Here is a 20,921-nt window from a genome sequence, read left to right on the forward strand (position 1 = left end):
CAAAAAATAAATCATTCAAAGTGCTGGTGTTAAAAATACACCTAAAAAAGAAATATATATTTTTTTTATAATAATAATACATATCTGTTGTCTCAACTGTAAAACAAAGAAACAGTGCAATGGCGTTATTTGATCTGTTTCTGTTTGGTGAAAGGGTTTAGGGGCTCAGAGCCCAGTAAGACATGGATAAAGACTACAGGCAGAAAATAAATGATACTGTTACCGTGGCATTAGCCTTAAGCCAGGGTACGATATTTGAATTGTATCTGTGAATTGTAATCAGGTATTTTAGCTTAGTCAAGCTCAACCTAGGCATCAGCCATCTGGTTTGGGTAGACGGGATGACAGAGGAAGAGTGTGTGACAGTGTGTGTGTTTGTATATGCATGTGTGGAGAGAGGGTGAGGGGAATGTCTCTATTCTCCTGCTGCAAGCCCAGCAACTTCCTTTAAAATCTCTAAATCTGCGTATTGTGATGTGAGTCCACGAAGCCAAAATCCACAGTAAACACCAAATGCCGGACCAACCGCTGAGTGGAGAGCCCGACTGCCTGCATCTGTGGTGTTTATTTTGGGTATTAAGGAAAAGAAAACATATGACATTTTCATTTGAATTTGATTATTTTTATACTTACACCTCCTACAGAATAAGACGTATTGCAAAGAAGGCTTCCAAGCAGTCTTGTCCTTAATCCAGGCGATAAAGGAAAGAAGCGAGTGTTTGTGTGTGTGGCTTTGTCTCTGTTTGTGTTGACCCAGGTGACCTTCAGCCTTTGCTGTTGCCCCATGTCCATTAAAAGTGCCCCCCCCAACACCATTCCAGAAGAAAGGATTCAGTTTTTCAGGAATAGACCTGTGATGTTTTTCCTATTTTAGAAGCGCATACGTTTCTCTTGGATGTTCAGAATAATCTCTATAGCTTTAGAACAATTTGAAACTTTCAAGTTTTAAAAATGAACAATCTTTTGTTCTTCAGCTGTCCTTTGCCTAGACACATCTGTAAAACGTCCTTTAGGTCAAATATCATGCTACAAACGTCTTAAACTCAAAAGCTATTGTTTAGCTTAAATAAAAGACAACTGTTTCTCTCGCTCACGCACACACACGCTCTCTCTCTTTCTCTTTATTTTTCTCTACCTATCCCCTTATACCCTTTCACAATCCATTACCGCAAATTAGGATTCAATAAAATTGCTATTCAGAGATAATTAGTGGCTGGTTTTGTTTAGCAGGGTCGTGAAGGGGGTGTTAGGGCCTCTGCAGCTGGGGGGGAAGTGAAGTGTGACACAGTCAGCCATGGCAGCCTGACCCCGGCCCCGCGGTCCAGCCGGGCCCCGGAGCTCTCATACAGACCGGTCTCACCTGCTGAGACACTAAGCAGCTCCAAATTAAACAAATTATTTCAGTCTCCCATCTCCTCTTTATTCTTTCATTCGAAACCCCAAGCAACAGCAAAATGCCACACAATGAACTCAGTTTCACCACTGATTAACGAGGAGAAGACGGGGGAAAATCTGCACTTAATTAGGGAAAGCTCGTCTTTCATTAATTATCACTTTTAGAAAACACAAGTCTTTCTTCATGTTTGCGAAGGAGTGAAATAATTGTTCAGGGTGACAGGTTTTGGGCTCATTGAAGTTGTATGTAATTTTACAACAATATATATATATTTGTTCGGTGGCCATTTGTCCCAAGTTCCCAATCACACAATTACCTTTAGAATGAAAAATAATAAGTTTTAATGTTTCATTTATTGTTATTTTATTGGTGCTTTTTTTTACATTATGGAACTGAGAATATATTCTAATTTTGTTTTTGTTTTTCTTGTCATTGTGTCATAAAATTAATGTCCATGATTATCATATTATCACATTATTATCACATTCATTAATGTCACTGATGCATCACAACTGAATAGCTTTTTTATGCATTTTAATCTTATGACAGATACAACATTCATAAGTTTGTGACTTCATGATCTTTTTTGGGAGAAATCTAATATTCATGAACAATGAAGAACAGTTACTTCTGCACATTATTAAGCAAAGCTGTTAATAATAGCATTTAATGCTTTATTTGTATTTACTTTGCATTATTTTTAACATGACATTATACGTTATGGAATTGAAAATATATTCTAATTTTTTTTTTGTCATTGTGTTATCAAAATGTTTATGATTATCATAATATCACATTATTATCATGTCCATATTATATTATATTATCATTACCATGCCACTGATGCATCACAACTGAATAGCTTTTTGTTCAGTTAATTTAAAGCTTATGACAAACACGGCAGTCATAGTTTTGTGACTTCATGATTTATTCTGAGAGAAATCTAAATTTCATGAACAATGACGAGCAGTTACTTTTGTAAATTATTATGCAAAGCTGTTCAACATTATACTGCTTTCAATAAATAGAAAAATCACCATGCAAGAAACATTTATTGAGTTTTACTTTACAAAGAGAAATATTAACATCCAAACTGCTGAAGGCTTTTTTACCCTTCTTTAAAAAAAAGAGCATCAGGCGAGTTTCAAAAGTCAGGTCTGATACCTATAATGTCATTGTGTAAAAGCATCTATTAAAGCACTTAAAAGAGTCATTTGAATGAAGACTATTACAGATTTCTGTAACCAAAGTAATTTATAGTTCTGAGCCGGAGGCTCTGGACGCAATGGTCACTATGCATCAGCAATCAAGAGGAATGTTTACCCCAGTCGCAGACAGTCAGATAGAAGGTGGAGGTGGCCCGTCTAATAAGGGCAGAGTGTCACCTTTACCCCTGTGCCCAGTGGACACAAATGGCCTGTGGGCTGCCCATACTAGAGGTCAGAAAAAGATGTATGCCATGCGAAGGAGAGTTAACTGCTGCAGCCAACAAAAACAATGTTACAATAACTGGGCATGAAAACAAACTAAACAGAGAAGTAAATCCTCTCTCAAAGTACAGGATGAGTGTGACTTTTATTCTTTCTTTCTGACGGAGGTCTCTCACATGGCAAACATAACATCCTAAGCACCCCGATCAGCAATTATGCACTCAAGAGATCTCACACACAGCAGAGAGGAACTAATTCTCTTGAGAGCTGTAACAGAACACACTTCCCTCTATATGAACTGGAACCGAGTCAAGCCATTAATGCACATTAGTCATACATTAAATACAAGTCAAACAATTACATGCCACGTAGCAGCATTAAGGCTTGCCATCTTACTGGCTCTGTAGGTCATTGGTACCTGTTTTAAAAAATGTCTCGTTCACTCCAGGGCTATGCTTTGTGTATATGAAAATGTGCAAGTTTCTCCTGTCTTCACCTGAGTAGAGGTCAACCAATTTCTGCTACTTATTTTGGCACACTGTGTTGATTATTCTGCCAAATTAAAGCACATTAGATTTTAGCTAATTATGAGACCACTCCACAGTTCAAAATATGCAAATTGCTATCCATCTCTTTTAGTGATGTGCTAATTTACTGCTTTTTAAAAATGTATATTAATGTGGGCAAAAACTCTGTAAATGGCTCTGTGGACAGAGAACAGGACAAAAAAAAGCCAGGAAAATCAAGAATCGCCAACCTTCAAAATAGTTCACTTCAAAACAGCATGCAATCAGAGGCCCTGTCTATAGAACATCTTGCCTGTATAAACTCAGAGCACCAACACAAACAAGAATTTATTTGATGAACAAAAGTTATTGTTTTTTTTTTACCTATTCTTTTTTATTTATTTATTTATTCATTTATTTATTTTTAGAATGGAGACCATTCCATTCCATGGAGACCATTCCATTCCAGCCATAATACAATTTAAAAATGCATTTTACTTGCAAATAGTGAAAGCAGATACTGAAAAATCAGCATTATTATTCAATTGAATTATGTTGTTGATTACACTGTTTTATCTAAAATAAGGGATATATTACTGAATGTTGCTGACTAATTGCCTTTTTTAAGAACGGTCTCAAGGGTTCCTTAAACTAAATTTCAGTAATTGGCAAAGAAATATAAACTCTGTTGGGTAATGTTGACTTCAATGAATGCATCTGTAAGCAGACTTTGTTTCTTCTGAGTGCCTTCTTATGAATACATATGGGTATTTGACCAAAAACATATGAATTTTTTTCATCAAGATACAGTTAAAATATATACATTTATAGTGAAAAAAATATTTTAGGTGATCTGACCAATCACCATTTCTGTGAAGTTTTCTTAAATCATATTTTTGCCGATTTAAATAGTCTTGCGATGTAAAAGTATATTCCATGTCTGTCAATTAATGAGGTCATAAATTTAGAAATAATAATTCTACAATAATTTAGAAAAGTTTTGTCAAAATAACATGCAACACAATTTGCACTAATGACCACCAGTTGTTTAAAATGAGTGCATAATAAAATAACCGTAAACACAACACAAACAAAAAAGCACTTTGTAAAATACAATGAATTTGACTCATTCATAAAAACAATAATCTAACCAGATGCACTTTTAAATGTGAAGTTTGTACTATGCAATACATTGTGTTTAAAGGTGTCTTTATATTACATACTATAAAACCACACAATTTTCCCCTTGCACTGAGCATTTAAACATGTAAAGTATTTTATAGAATATATATTTTAAATCAACATGTCATCACTGACTGAGATTATGCATATGTAAAAATCCGAAACAGCATATATAAAAACACGGGCACTTTGACCTCTCCAAATGACACATGGCACATTTGAGTCACCGGGGCACCTTCACAGAGGAGGCTCTGATAGATGTGTAGATGAGTGACAGCAGACAGTCACTGCATGCTTGCTGCACCAGACTGTAGTGTGAAAAGCACCTGTCAAAAAATCAGTCAACTGCCATTATCAAACAAACACCTCGCCCCGTCGTATCACTAGCAAAGTGCCAAAGATGCCCAGAGTGCTGAAACACAGGGTTTGCCTCTGTCTCCAAGCTCTTCCTGACAGTCTACAAGCCAGGGCCTGCTCATATTTACATAGCAAAAGGTCACAAATAGCCTCCAGGCCCTCCGTTAATTAGAGACTGCTTAAAAAAAAGAGAGAGAATGAGAAGGACAAAAAAGAAAAAGAAGCAGTTATATAAGACATTTCATCTGCAGTGTATAAAGAAGCATGGATTTCTTTGGAGGGAGAACGTGTCATGTTCTTCTGAGGGGGTGGTAAGGCGCCGAACAGAATGGCAGGGTTTGGGCGAGCGTGTGACGTTAACACAAGGCCAAGTCAGGCTGTGAAACATCCCCAGATTTTACAGATTTTTTCGGTTGGTTTTTTTTTTTTTTGGAGGGGGGTAATTTCACAGCGTCTGTTCGACAGCGCCTTCTGCAATGCTCAAGCATCTCTGAAGTGTCTTTTGATGCGCTCTTCGCTCTCTCTGAAGACGTTGACCATGCAATGATATTCAGATGACCGGGCTCATATGATCTCGCTTAGCCAGATAAGCGAATCAACCTTTATAATTCAATGTGACAAGCTGACAAGAAAAATGAGTGTAAAATTTTATACTTATATGAATTTTTGTGTCAGATCGCCGTCTGTGCACTTGTTTTTCTCTGAGTCCATAGCCGAGGGCTTCTTTGTGCCTGGTTCAAGCGCACTTTGTTTCCAGGCCTTCAAACAGATCGCCCTTCGCCCTAGTGAATTTGCTGATTAATTTTGGATGCTCCCCTTAATTAGCACCCCAAAGGAAGAGTGTGTTTCTTCGCCCATGTTCCGTGGACAAAAAAGTAAGTCTGAGGAAGAATGACCCTGAGGAGACAGACGTGCTGATGTCCGAAATGACATTACAGGAGCCACCTCTCGCCTTCGTTCGCTCTAGCCGAGGATGTGTAGACCTGGATCTAGGCAATGCCCGAGGAACTCCTAGGCCTTTTACTCAGTGGCTGGAAACAAGCCTCCTATTAGTCTAATTTCATTCTCATTCCCACTGACAAAGACCAAGCCACACAAGATGCCACCCGACGCCTGAAACATGCTGCGCTTGTGCCAGAGCTAGTGCCGCTGGGCAGTAATTGGTGGCACTTTAACTTCCAGGAAAATTGGCAGATGACGGATGGGGGTGAAGTAAAAATGTGATTCGTTTTTTAAATCAGATAGAATTTTGCTAATTGGGTTTGTAAAGCCACCATCACTTCCTCTGACAGCCAACTCAACTGCACGCTGGGCTCCAGGCGAGGTTTACAGCTTCACACCAACTTTGAAGACAGTGACACGGTTAAAAAAAAAAAAAAAAAAAAAGACAGAGACGGAACAAAATCAGACAAAAGAACTGACTGACCATCCGCTGCACCTAAGGGACTATTAAGCTCAAATGTTCATTTGTTCACTTAACTAAAACTGACATAGTCTATGTTGCTTGGTCGCCGCACTCACACTGAATTCACGGAAACACTAGTGATCTTTAAGTGAAGAAAAGTTCATCATCATCAACCAGATACTATTCTTATGTTAATAGTTAACTGTGAAAGGACTAAGCAGAATTAATTTCTTTAGTAGCTTCCCAAATGCATTAACTTCCAAGTAAGACAACAAATAAAATACAGTCAGGTGAACTTGCTTAGTTGGCAGCCTGTTTGAATCTCACAGAGATAATGAGCTTTCTGTATATGCTATCAGTGTAAGAGTGTTGTTCATATGAGTTTAAATGGGATTCAAGAAAGGGGCGTAAAGAGGCAGCTGTAAAAATGACAGTTTACATAACTCTGGGCCTATTACAGGACTCTACTGGGGGCCATTGAAAGCTTTGGGCAATTATCCACACATACGATCCGCCGACTTCCTGTAAAACAGACATGCCTGTTTGGGCCACTGCTTGAAGTACAATCAGCCTCTTTGTGTTGTACAGAGAGGAAAGTTAGAGAAATCCTGTTACAATAGGACATGAAGTGCCGGTGTAATTGGGATATTTGGGAGCATCCTGTTTCAGGGCAACTGTTAGCGCTCCTGAAATGAAGCCGGTAAGAGTAGAGGGCAGTTCTCCTGGGTTACTCGCCCTGGTCGTGCACTCCCCCAGCAACCCATCACCTTGCCATCACAGTGACATGGCGGGACCATCCGTGACGGGGCCGCTGTGATAACAGTCTGATCGGGAGGTATAAGTAACAAATGAGATCAATTAAAGCCTCAGAGAGGGGCACCTGCATAGAGCTCCGGTTACACTAAAACGATCCCACCATCTTTGTTTCCTCCAGCAGGATTCCATTTGCAATCTCATCACTTCCATGGCTAACAATGCCGTTGATTGTTCCCTAATGGAGAAGGAGCTCCAGAAGGATAGCCTCTTCTCCAGACCTCAGGGTATCGCTAGCATCGGGGCCCCAGGCCAGGGATGAGGGGCAAGTTCGGCTACACTCATCCAAACTACTTCAACCCTTTCTGTGGCCCCGCTCAACTTTTCAGGATCTCAACAAGCTTAATTTGTAACAAATTTGTAACTTCAACTCTCCTTAATTGAGTCAAAGAGGCCCAAACAAGGGACTGATTGAGGTGGATAATGGTGCCACAGGGGATAAAAGAGAAGCGCAGGAAAAAGAAACTGGCCAACAGGCTGACCTGTCCCTCTCTTACTGACGACACCCAGAAATCCTTTACGCCAGGGAAGTGTGGTACAATGGTAAGGCTCAAATCTGCCTTTGCTTTTAACTCCTGACCTTAAACCCTGAGGTCCTGCATTGTTTTGGAGAGTTTGAGAGAAAAAGTAGATACATTTGAGAGATGAAAGTATTTCTTGGGCAATAATAATCACCATAAAAATGCAATGCTCAGAGGGTCACATCTTTCTATCTTTCTGTTATTCTACAATTACACTGCTTGTAATGCCAGATAGAAAAAAAAATGTGTGGGGGCCCCGCAAAATCACTGAAGTTGAATACACAATTATGAGGGATCACCATAACCACGAGTTAGTGTGTTCTGCCTGAACCGCCGGGTGATTGTGATGGCCTGTCTGTTCTTCTCCCCAATTCATCCAACGCTGTCTGACTGCTCTGTTTACCATAACCTTGCAATCAGCCCACCTGACAGTGTACCATTACCCATGGTAACAAGCCTGGCGTAATTTCAGGCACAGAGTGGGCCACGCCGGAGACCGGGCTGATGGTGTATTGATGGTGCGCGGCTCTGTTATCTTTCCCCTTAATTTGTTTTCAAGAACTGTGATTTACATTTCAGTTGGATTAAACCTTTTAATGTATCGCCAGCATGAAGAGGGCCTCTCTGAACATCGCCTCTCCCCCTCTATCCATCTTCCGTCCAGATTTCAAACGGCACATTTTCAGCCCTCAAGTGGAGAGGATTACAATTACAATTAAAAATCAAAAGCCCGAGTGTCCACCTAACGACTGCCCATCACCCTTTGTGCAGCTCTAAACAGCGTGCGGCAGGAGAAGAGAGGCAGGCAGATGTACCTCCGCACTGGAGCATCAGTAGGTATTTCTGACACAGTTCATCTTGTTATTACGCAATGAGTGTTATTTTAGATGAAAGTAGGGGCGGCCAATGACATGCAAATGTAAGTCATTTGGCAGTAGGTAAAAGAACATTCAGAGAGGCCTTTTAAAACAATGGTGCACAGTTTAATATGGAGTTCAATTATCTGCCTTGATGTTATGCATTCTGTATATCCAGCCTGTCATCAACGTTTGGATATAAATTTAGAATGTGTTACTTGATACTTCAACTTTTGCTTGGGATTTTCTAAGTCATTATTTATAATAATAAAACAGTTATGTGTTTGTAGAGTTTACATTGTGATTTTTGCTAACTGTCAACCAGTTTACATAATGTTAAAAATGACAGGGGTTTCATATAGTGTTATTTTGTTTTTGTTTGTTTATTGGGCTCATTCGTGTCAACCCCCCCCCCCCCCCCTTCCTACCTGCAACCCTGAAACAACTTCTGTTACAGAGATGCACAACAGAATGTCTTTATGCATTGTCTAAACAACCTGATTTGTAACAGAGGTTTTGAAAGGAACAAATACAATATTAAAGTAACTCCATAATTACACTGACCCTTACTAGAATAAATATATATATATATATATATATATTTATTTATTTATTTATTTATGTATGTATTTATTTGTTAAATTCTGCATTTCCCCCCGTATTAAAATTTCTTCTTTTGTAATTGAGATTAAGATATTATATCCAAATGAGGGATGAAAATAATTATATTAAAATCACTTTTAGTGTAACTGAATTGAGTTCATCAAAATCCACCTTCCTCTAGCGTAATATCACACAAACCTTTCATATGCTGTGATAACCCATAATGTAAATTATGATATTTAGGCATCTTATCTGTTGGATAATCATTATCATTATGCATTTTTTTACTAAGATTTTTGAAAAACAAAATGTCAGTGGAAGAGAAACAGGCAATATAATTTTCACATAATATTATTCAAATAAATTCATTGAACTTAAGGCAAATTAAATCATTGTATTTTGATTCTGTGACACTTATTGTAAATTTCTGCAATTATTTATGCTCAGATGTTGATACTTATTTCTGTATTATTAAATCTATTGCTGTTCTCTTTTTTTAGTGATGATGATTTTGGTATTTTACAATGCATAATTACACTGTATGCAGAGTTATCTGCTGTCTAAAATTAAGCTGGTATATTTAATGTTGTTCTAGCATTATAGCTCATGTTTAAAAAAATTTTTTTAATTAAACCTTAATGATGATTTTCCCTAATAAATAGCCTGCAATTCATAACACATTTTCCAACTAGCTGTTAAAAGTCAAATCTATTGAAAAAAATTAAATATTAATATTATTCATATTATTTAAATATGTTAATATTTTTGACGGCAAATAATGTCCTTTAGCCAAATATTACATTAAATCAGTTAAATGCCAACTTTTTCATTGTGAGATTACAGGAAAATGAAAGTGGTCTTTTGGTTCTCATTAAAAAAAAAATAATAATAATAATAATAATAATACACTTAACACATTGCAATTGTTTCATTATTTGTTATTCATACAAGCTTTTGTAGCATATGAGAATACAATGTGAAAATGAAAAGAAATAGAAGCTTAATTAGCATATGGTCTTTTAATAAATGTCTATATTTTCTGGTTTGTTAGATGTCCGTCTGTTGCAGGTGAATAGCCTCACTAAGCATGCTGAGAGAGGATTTCTGTGTTCTCGGATCACCAGGGGGCGTCGTCTTGATTTTGCATCCTTGTCGTGCCCAATTTTCTCCTGATCCCCAATTTCTTAACGACTATAGCTGTTTCCTGGGCTGAAGGCATTAAATTGCACAATAACTCCAACATTTATTACTGGTAAGTTAAATTGTTTAAATATTCTTATAAGCTTAATATGCATCCTTTAGTGTTTAATAGGTTCTGCTTGAACAGAAGTTCTGCAGAGATCAGATTTCAGTGTTTGCCTGATTCCAGAAGGTGAACACAGCAACCCGATCAGTTTGTTTTCAAATACTGTAGCGACATCTAGTGGACAAGGATGTAATTGAAGTTCTTTGCATTATTCCCACACAAACGAAAAACTAAACTAATAGTCAACATTTGAAGTGGATCAAAACATTTCATCAAAGTTGTCCTAAAAACAAAATGCGTTGTTGTCTTAGGACAACTTTGATTAACTTTGTTTATTTACTTCAAATGTTGACTAGCATATAAATCGAATAGGCTATCCGATGTCTGCATCAGTAAAGAACAAGTGTTTAATTTTAACCCAAGTTGGGAGAAGAAGAAAACAAACTACGTTCTATATCTCGAGGGACATCTGACGTTAGTTGATCTTAGCTGTTGTGGCCGTTTCATTTGTTTTATTAGTAGGAAAAACAAATTAACTGCAAACGATTTTAAGAAACAAAGCGCCGGTGGGTGAAGACGGTGGGGGTAGTTCTGCATGGTTTGGTGTTTATTCATTGAGCCTTTGTCGCAAGGTACTAGATGAGGTTCAAAGACAAGTATTGTAACAACATTGTTTTATTAGGAGGTGCGGCGCTTTTGATGTCCTCCACTTGTGCAGCACCTGTAGCTTTGATAGTGAAGCTCTGTAATACACTGACGAGAACAAGCCGGCTTATAAGGGTGTCTTGCTATGGTTATAGGCCTACGTCATTTTAGCGCAAAAATTTAAATTCTACATTCTTCATCCACACATGGAGACCTTCTCGCGTTAGTGACCCGAGGTAGAGGACACCAAGCATTTACATCTTTTAATGCATTTGAAGAACAGCCCACTGATTTTACTGAGAAGAAACAGGACACAAAACCAAAGAAAAATGTTTATGTATCAACGAATCTTGGATTAATTTTATCAACATGTTCTTCTACTCCATTCTTCTTCTTTTGAAGAATTCTGGGATAAATCCTAAACAATTTATTTGCAGTTTATGTGAAGGAGTTGATTGAGCTTGCACATACTCAATGAAAAAAAATTGATTTACAAAGCTTACCAGAATCTGTAGGCCTTGTCAGGGGCGCTGCACAAGATCCCGGGCCCTATGCATAGGCAGTCCTAATGGGCCCCCCTCCCCTTGAAAATATATATTCCAGACTTTTCAAGGGCCCTCAATTCCTTTGGGGCCCTGGTAATCAGTACTGGTTTTACCCCCAGTCCGACGCCCCTGGGCCTTGTAGAACTCAGCATATGAGCATTATGTATTTTAAAAAGTGTTGGGAGAGTTGATTAATCTAAACTATTATAGCATATAATAAATCATATTGAAAGTATACAGTAGGCTACTCCATTTTTTAACCTCAGCCTTCCAGGGCATAGAACTGATGTTTCTTTAAAATGTATTTACATTGTTTTAAGTGTAATATTTTTTAATCTACATAAAATACTTACAGCCTGAAGTAATTGTGACTGAATTAAATGTTAATGTTGTTATACTAAAAAGGAAATCAAGTTAAATAGTATACATTTGTGTTAAAAACCATCAACTATCCATTAACAATTCATTTAAAAATAAATTGCAAAGTTGCTATTTTAAAAACTACTGGTAGACAGACTGTAGTGTCCAGAATTGGTTTAGAATCAGAGCAGAGCAGTTTAAACATGGCATTTTCATCTAAACTTTATGGTACACTTAATGTAAACACTTAAAAAGGACCGTTAATGGTTATCTTTGGACACTTAAGGCCAAGGTTCAGGCTTTGAACAAGGTGTAATTTAAAGATCCTTCAGTTCTCACACTGAAAGACAAAAGATTTGCTGATGTCTTCTTTTAGGCTACTTTAAACTAATGGACAGCTACAATATGAAAGAGAAGTTACAGTCAGACAGAGATGAACACAGGATACACATTCTTTGGTTCTGTGACCTAGTAATGGCATATATTACCAGTGACGCAAAATCAAAGCAGAGTTCTGGCATTGTTCTTGATGTCAGTTCTCTTTAATTCAACCTGTCCTCTCTGTTTCTTTGGTTTTTGTGCAGGGAAGTCAAACAGAAAGGCTTTGCAGATGTTAGAGAATGATCTGGAATGAGGTGCAAATCAATGATTTGTCAGGACATTGAGAAAAAGATGGAAACTCCTGTCAGAGGTGCAGAACCTAAGCAGTGTACCTCTGGGAAATTTAAATGTGACCTTACGTTGGCTTTTCTGCACTCTTTTTGTTGGTTGGTCAAGTAAGGTTCATGAGAAAAAAAATGTAGACCCAAAATAAATGACTAGTAAATGGATAGAAACCCATAAGTGAAAATTATGTCATTGACAAAAGAGCTATAATAGCTACTTCACAACTTAAGTCGTAAACACAAGCCACAGAAAACCAAATGGCTTTACCTACACCACCAAATTCTGCTGGTTATTAAAGTGACCCATTTATTTGGGAAAATTAAAACAAATTTCCAGTAGGTTTAGGTATTTTTAAAGTGATAAACTGATGACGTGATTTCATATATATTATTTAGTTATTTATTTATTAATTGCTGGGCAACATCATGAAACTCTATGCTGCTATTTATTAAAGAGATGGATACTTTTCTTAATAAAGAACAAGAAATTTTGTGAGAGGAGCTAGTCATACAGTATTGCTTATATTTAGGGTGGTTAAAAGGTTTGTTATTATTTCTTGTCCGCCATCTTGACCAAAACCAATCAAAATGCTTTCTGTTTTTACTTTGGTATGAAAATTGACAAATAAAAGTAGTCTGAATAATCATTTATTAATAATTTCACAGACAAAAGAAAGTTGGACTGGATGTGATACAAATAAAATAATGACGACTAAATAAAAACCTAAAGCTATTCAACTGACTAACAAACAAACAAACCCTAAATAACCGCTTTCCAAACAGTCTTCTTTTTATGGATCAGTTTAAAATATTGAAGTGTAGTGGATCTTCAGTTTTGTTATGAATCTCAACCCATACAGAGTCACTGTTGAAACAAAACATGATAGCTCACCAAACTTCAATCCAAATCGTAAAATTATCATAGAAGCATTTTTCAGAAGTCAAAATATCTAAAATCCTACTGAAATTAGATTTTAACAACATGTATTTTTCCACGCAACAGTAAATGTGACCACTTTGCTGAATAGTTGAAAAGTTGCAATTCCAAATACCTGACTTTTACTATTTGCATGTGCCTGTAGACAATGAGCACATGTTGGTGTTATGCTATGTGATATTGCAAAAGGGAAGGTGTTTGGTATAATTAGGGAAATATCAGCGATATCGCCTTACTTTCTTCTCTCTGCGATGATGAGCCATACTGCCGGGTCTGTTGTTGCCTAATTCCTGCTAACTGCAGCCGGTGTAATCACACACCCCAATTAGCCACCCCTGCGCCCCACTTCCCCCAACCACTTCCTCTGCACGCCTCTCCTCACCACGCTGTGTAATGAGCTTTCATCTGTCTCTGCAGTCCTTATAGGAAAAGAGTAGAAAAGAGCACCCCAGTCACAGTACAATCAGTTATTCACGAGATCAAAGACTTATACTCGCTCGGCTTGATTTTTCGCCACCTATTGCGCTTATTATGTGTTGAATTATTGTGTCTCCAAATCCTAGATTCTTAAGTTTAGCTTTTACATGTACAGTAACGATGTGCTCGTATTGGAGTGTTAAATGAGTGAGTTTCACCCTCATGGAGGAGAACCCCAAAGAGGGATCAATATCAGCATGCTCATCAGTATTCCAGCACCTCCTCTCTTTTCACTGTCTGTTTGTCCTCTTATCTCTGAATGTCCTCGACAAATCAATGAGCCAGACGTTAGTACTGGTTGGTCTAAAGAGCCTGCCTGTTCAGCACAGAGAAATGTCCCATGTTAGAACAATTCCAATGAATCTTCATGATTGTATGCTGTGTTTGTGTCTGGTGCATTGTTGGATGGTCTAACAGAGAGTGGCTGAATTCATTCAGAAACACCTCTCTGGCCTTTATCTTTTGATGTGTGCTATGTTTTACCTTAAAATATGCCTAAAAACAGGATCCTGTTTTCAAATTAAAAAGCAATATGTATACAGTGGGAAACTAGAAGTCTGAGACCACTAGTAAAATACTTAAATTTTTCTTATTGAAGTCAATATGCTTACAAATTATACAAATGTATTATCTGAAAGAATAACACTTTTAATGAAGTGTTTAACTGAAAAATTCAAACACTTACACTTGACAAAAAAAGGTTCCTTTATTATAAATAATCTTTATTTTTAAGAGTGTAGTGCAAAATCTAAGCCTCTCCCCAAGCCAAAGAAGTCAACTGTACCCACTGAATGCATTTAATTACTGTATGTGTTGCCTCATATAACATATTTTTAAATTGTCATCGCCAATGCTGTGATGTAAAAGGGAATGTTTGACTTTATAAAACCTCTGCTACTGACAGGTCATGACACTCCACAAAGCAAAGGTGTACTAGTTCTTTCAAACAGTGATAAACTGAATTTGATCTGATACATTTCATTGCGCAACAAATGGTCATATTTAAATGATATGCAAATATTAGATGCTGAGGGTTGGGTTTTGCCATTTGTGTGAAGATTGAGTGAAATGATGCAGGAACCATTGTTCTTTGATTTGTACCATGAATATGTATTTTCTGAAAACATTATTAATGACTCATATAAATGCCATTTTACTAATAATGTGTGAAAAAAAAGTTTGTCTGTTAAGTTTGAGACCATGTTGTCTATCAAGGGTAATGACGTTTCACGGATATGGATGAAGAAAAACAGCATTAATCTTTGAGAACATTTGTGGCTATTTCCAAAGGCACTGTAGTGCTTCTAAAATAATTAGTTGTTTGAAAAAGACACTTTTTTTTTTGGAATAGCAGCTTCTTAATGAAAAGTGAGAGAATAACACCAACATTTGCTTGCCTAAAAGAATTAGAAACTAAGAGTGGGCTCTCATTTCCAAATCACTGCAGCAATGATATTCTGGTGGTCACGTCATGTTTTGAGCACTTCCTGAATGCATAATTATCACATTTTCTATAGGGACATCTATCACCCTTGCACTTGAATCTCGCACAGGAGAGCATGTTTAGAAAACCATGTCAAGTTAAACTTTTAAAAGACATGTCTCAAGACTTTATGGGCATTTTTTTTTCATCCCACTGCATCTTGCTATAAAATGAAAAAAGTACTGTGATTGGTTTTCAGCCCTTTGTATTAAACTATGCATACATACATGATCCTGTTTTGTTTCTAATTGTTTAATCAACTTAATTAATTATATTGGGTTTATAAACATTATTTTAAACATGATGCACTTTTTCAAAGATAGTCGTGTTATTTTATTGTTTTGAATAAACATTTATCAGTAATATTTTGCTTGATGCACCCTCTTGTGGCCTCAGAAGAGAAGCCAAAATCTTTTTCCCCCCAACTGAAATTATGCCTTTTAAATTTGTATATAATTTGAATATTGATCATATTTAAGTACAAAATTCCAATTTAGCTTTTCAGCCTTTTTGACAGCCCTATTTCCTTGCCATTAATGCTTGGATAACCCCTTATTTACACTGCACACATCTGAGGTGCATTTCAGCTCCACCACCATAGCTGATTGTGGCCACTCTAGTCAATGCTTGTGTTTATACCAGCCGTGCTGTAGCATGTTTCAGAAGTGTCCCAGAAGCAGCTCTCTGTGTTGCTTTGCAAAAAATACACACCTACGTCTAAAATAATGGCTAATGCAGTGGCTATGATATATGTAAACCTACCAACATGTCTTGATGTATCATAAGAGGAAAAATAATGTTTTAGTTGCATAACATCGGTTAATGAAAACGTTGTCATTTTGCAATCTTTTTTTTTATTTTATATATATATATATATATCAATATTTATCAAACATCCCAAAAGTTTTGCATGAATCTGTAATGGAAATGCAGCTAATGAGATTTGCTCTGTTGGTCACATACCCAGAGCTGCTGGTGGTTCCAGAAATGGAAAGTCACTGCAACCCAGATAATTTCTGCTTTGCCATAAGTGCCATATACTGTCAGAGAGTAAATGTGAATTTACATTTGCATCGCATCAGCTTTTTGTTTTTGTGTGTGTGTGTGTCTGTGTCTGTCTCTTTGTCTGTCTGTCTGTCTGTCTGTCTGTCTGTGTGTGTGTGTGTGTGTGTGTGTGTGTGTGTGTGTGTGTGTGTGTGTGTGTGTGTGTGTGTGTGTGTGTGTGTGTGTGTGTGTGTGTGTGTGTGTGTGACAAATCACATGCTAAAACTGGACCAAATGCTTTATTTTCACATGCTTAGGACAGTCACTGAAACTGGGTGTTATAGGTTATAAGTGTCAGTATTGGGGGATGGGGCGGGGGTGTTAAATGATAATAGAAAATGTGTAAAATGGAGTTAATTGGAGAAGAGTTTCATTCTTATCTTTACAGTCCGAAATGTATTCAGTGACACTGACATGGCAAAATAAGAATGTTATGGTTTAAGAACATTGTGAAAAGTAAGCAATCAACAGAGACTGCAAATCTGAATCAAGGCAATCAGAGTCAGAAAGAGAATAACCTAATTTTAGGACTATTAAAAGTGCACCAAATTGTGCTCTGAACTCTTTAGTTACACTATAATGATACTAATGCATTTTGCTTCCATACAGTACAAAATGCTATAGACAATTTATATTTGTCTGCTATGTTTTTTCTAGTATGTTCACCTTTGAGACTACAGCTACCCAACTTTTTACAACACCAAACTATTTCTGTTTTGCGTGATGTTGCAGGTTACACCGAAGCCAGTCACTGCTCACCACGCCACCTAAACCATGCACACAGACTCACATACACGAACAACACACCCTCACCTCCCAGCCCTCTGCTGAGCTGTTTGTTTAGGAATCTTGGCCTGAAAATTGTATTCCATCGACCATGCTCGCTATCAACACACAATTATCTGGGTTAATCATGTGGAACAGTGGCAAATTCACCTGGGGCTTAGGAACTAATGACATTCGCGTCTGGCCTGCTTTAGTGAAATAGCCCCACACCTGCAGCAGGAGAGACGAGATTGCCAAAGAAAATGTGGTCTCATTTTGTCCCCCTCCCATCTACCGCTGCACCCTCACCCCCTTTTTTGCAACACTCCCTCTCTCTCTTTCATTTACCTGCTCTCTTTTTAAATCTCCCTTTTTTGCTCTTACGACTGTTTACTCTCCCACTTCTTCACCTGTTTCCATTCATACCTTCTCTTTCCTTCTGTACATTTCTCTATTTTTGTTTTTTGTGACTGCCTGTCATTCTTTCAATCTCCTTCTTCCACGTACCCATTGCTTTCCTTCAGGTGTCACCTTGCTTGTTTCCATTTTTAAACAGTGAGTCCGCCAGAATACATCAGCGAAGGCGTCAGAGTTGTCATTGTCAATAGGGTGAAGAATACCATTCTGATCAGCGTACCAAGACTCATCAGATGGGAAATGCATAAAACACCAGAGCATCAGTCGAAAGCCGAGATGCTCACATGCACGCTGGACAGCAAGATGTGCTCACACTGCATAATCATGGTGCGATTGTGAGCCGGCAGAAAGATGCTGTCACAACATCACCACTCCCACAATCCCCCAGCTTTATGAAGTCATTTCAGCCAACTTCCAATACAGGAAGAGAGTCTCATCGCTCATAATTATTTATCGATACTGTGACATACTTTTCTCATCACAGGCCGCATCCATGTGTGAAATAGCAGCGTGCAACTGGGAGATTATTACCTGTGTGATTGTGATAGGCTCCCTGTGTGCTTGGGATAATCAGCAAGGCACCGCCACAGACAAGGCTGCCAATCAATGCGGCACTGAATCAACTCAACTCCTTCCCCCAATCACATGGGTGTTGCATCTGGGTAAGCTGGCATACCGTCTTACATGCAAACTGCATTGCCAGCACCCGTCGCGTCCACAATAGAAGATGTGCATTTACGTTAATCATTATGTCGGATGCCAGGCAAGCATGAATAGAAAGTTATTGTATGGCTGTTCAGTCCTAGAATGCAGAGTATAATATAGCAAACAGCTCGCACGAGAGGCCAGACGCCATCGAGCACTCTTGTTTATGCTGTCTATATGCACACAATGCACATCTCCTCTGGAAGTCTACTCCTCCACACTGGGCCAAGATGTTCAAAGTTAATTGAAAACTAAAATAAATAATCAAATTTAAGGCTTAAAGGTGCATTTAAGCACACGCAAAGGAAGCTTGCACATAGGACCATGGTGGTGTTATCCTCCAAAGTCCATGACATGGTTTAACAGTCTCATAGAATTTATAAAACGCCCCTGAAGGCCCACATAATCTCTCCTTTTTTCCGCTTAATGGGAGATAATACAGGAGCGTACCCTGATGAATCAACCCACAACAGCAGCTTTAGTTTGATAATTAATACCAACGTTGGAAATAGATTTGTGATTTGGCAGCGAAGGTCTCTCAGTCTGATACGGCACAAACCAAGCCCACCGTTCCAGCCGGATCTGCATCCATTCAGCTAATCTCATTTTTTCAATAGTGTTAATTCTTTGACTAAAGCCTGTTATCTCATTAAGAGCCCTGCCATGGGATCCGATGGCACCCTGACATCTGTATTCATTTGCCTCAAAATTAGTCCTGACACAAATTTAATGAAAAAAATGTCTATAAAAACACAGGAGATTAGAAGACGGGCCAGGAATATCAGAAAAATTCCTTTCTATAGAAAGGGATGTTATTCTATTTTTTTTCCTTCAGAGGTGGTTTAATAACATTTGCATGCTGCCTCTGTATTCGGTTGTTTCATTAAAACCTTGTGTGTATTGAGGTCAGACGTAAATCCCTCCTTCTAAGATCCTTAAATCTTGAAGCTGAACTGGTCTTTTCTACTGCGAGTTCAGGATTCTTCATGTCAGTCTCAGATTCAATGAACAATGACATATTTGATTAGACTGTCGCCTCACTTTCTTTATTAATCTCGCGACCAAAACAATTCCAGACAAAAGAGGCGGATACTCAGTAAAATCCCTCTTCATCAGGCACCTTACTTCATCATTCTTCACACCTCCTCCCATCAGTCCCTGCTGCACGAGTACCAGCGCTGATAATTCTCTGCTTGAAAAAAGACATGAAAGCACTCATGGATGAAAGAAACTTGGATTTAATCTTACTTACGCTCACACTTCCAGTACACTGTGTCGATCATTTTTCTCAGGAAGAGTGTGGAAAGGCTGGGATGCGAAAGGGGGAGGACAGAAGAAAAGAGAGAATGGGTGCAAACTCATTCTGATCATTAGTGAGAAGTTGTTTTCCCTAATGTGTATGGTGACAAATAAGGTTGTCTGTGATCATGAAAGGAAAAACTTCTTTAAAATGTACTATTTGAATTCATGTTGGTTTCATTTGATTTTGAAAAACTTTGAAAAGTTTACATTCAATTACTCTAAAATGTCTCGTGGTGCAACCATTAAGTAAAAAGTAATTACATGTTTGCTTACTCCTTGCGAGTGTACACACCGTAATTATTTTGATTTAAGTATTTTTACAAATATCTTGAATTATTAATACATAAACAGTCAAACCTTGCTTCAAAATGGTCATATTATTTGATATTGTAAGAGACTTACTGACTTTGACAAACATTCATCGGGGTCGACCAGAGTCCTTATAATGATGGGTCGTCCAGAGTCCTTATAATGATATAATTTCCTGTTTTTTTGTTTCTTTAGGCAGACAAAGTTTTTAAAATATTAATAAGAAAAAAATAAGTTTTGTTAAAGTATTTTTTCCCCCTAAGAAATAATCATAGTAGTCTGTGCCGATCAAGTTTCGACCCTCAAAATAAAAGGTGAAAATACCAAAACAATTTAAAAATAAAATAACATTTGAAAAGAAATAATCATAGAAAAAAAGTTTGTTTACAAGTGTTGCATTGTTTAAATTAGGCTTTCTCTTCATTAATGTCTATAAATTAAAAAAATGAAATGTGTATTAAAGTCATTGTATGTATAAATTGCATCAATTATTTATTTTCAAATAGATTAAGACAAAAAAAGTCTCTCATGCCATTAACTCTTACAAACTGACAATAAACCATCACTACAGCTGCCGCATCCATATTTATTTCTACATTTTCTCCTAAATTTAGTAATGTTTGGAAATACATTTTAGTAACATTTCGGGCCTAATGTTAATACCCAAGTGAGAATATAGAAATAAGAGGAGAGATTTTCTTCCTTCAACATGACTTTTAAAATTAAAATGATTAGAAGACAAACAAATAAATCAACAGATAAGGAAAATGAAACAAAGAAAGTACAATATGATGCACTACATACAGTGTGTAAATATTATCTCTCCTAAAAAGAGTAGCGAGCAGCACTGGTGGGGTAAAAGAGAGGAGGATCTGCCAGGCTCAGTGCCAAAGATGGACAGGGGTTTGTTCAACACCCTCAGCGTGTGTGACATGTCTAACAGCGGCATGC

This window comes from Carassius carassius, chromosome 17 (assembly GCF_963082965.1).
Source record: "Carassius carassius chromosome 17, fCarCar2.1, whole genome shotgun sequence".
Classification (NCBI taxonomy): domain Eukaryota; kingdom Metazoa; phylum Chordata; class Actinopteri; order Cypriniformes; family Cyprinidae; genus Carassius; species Carassius carassius.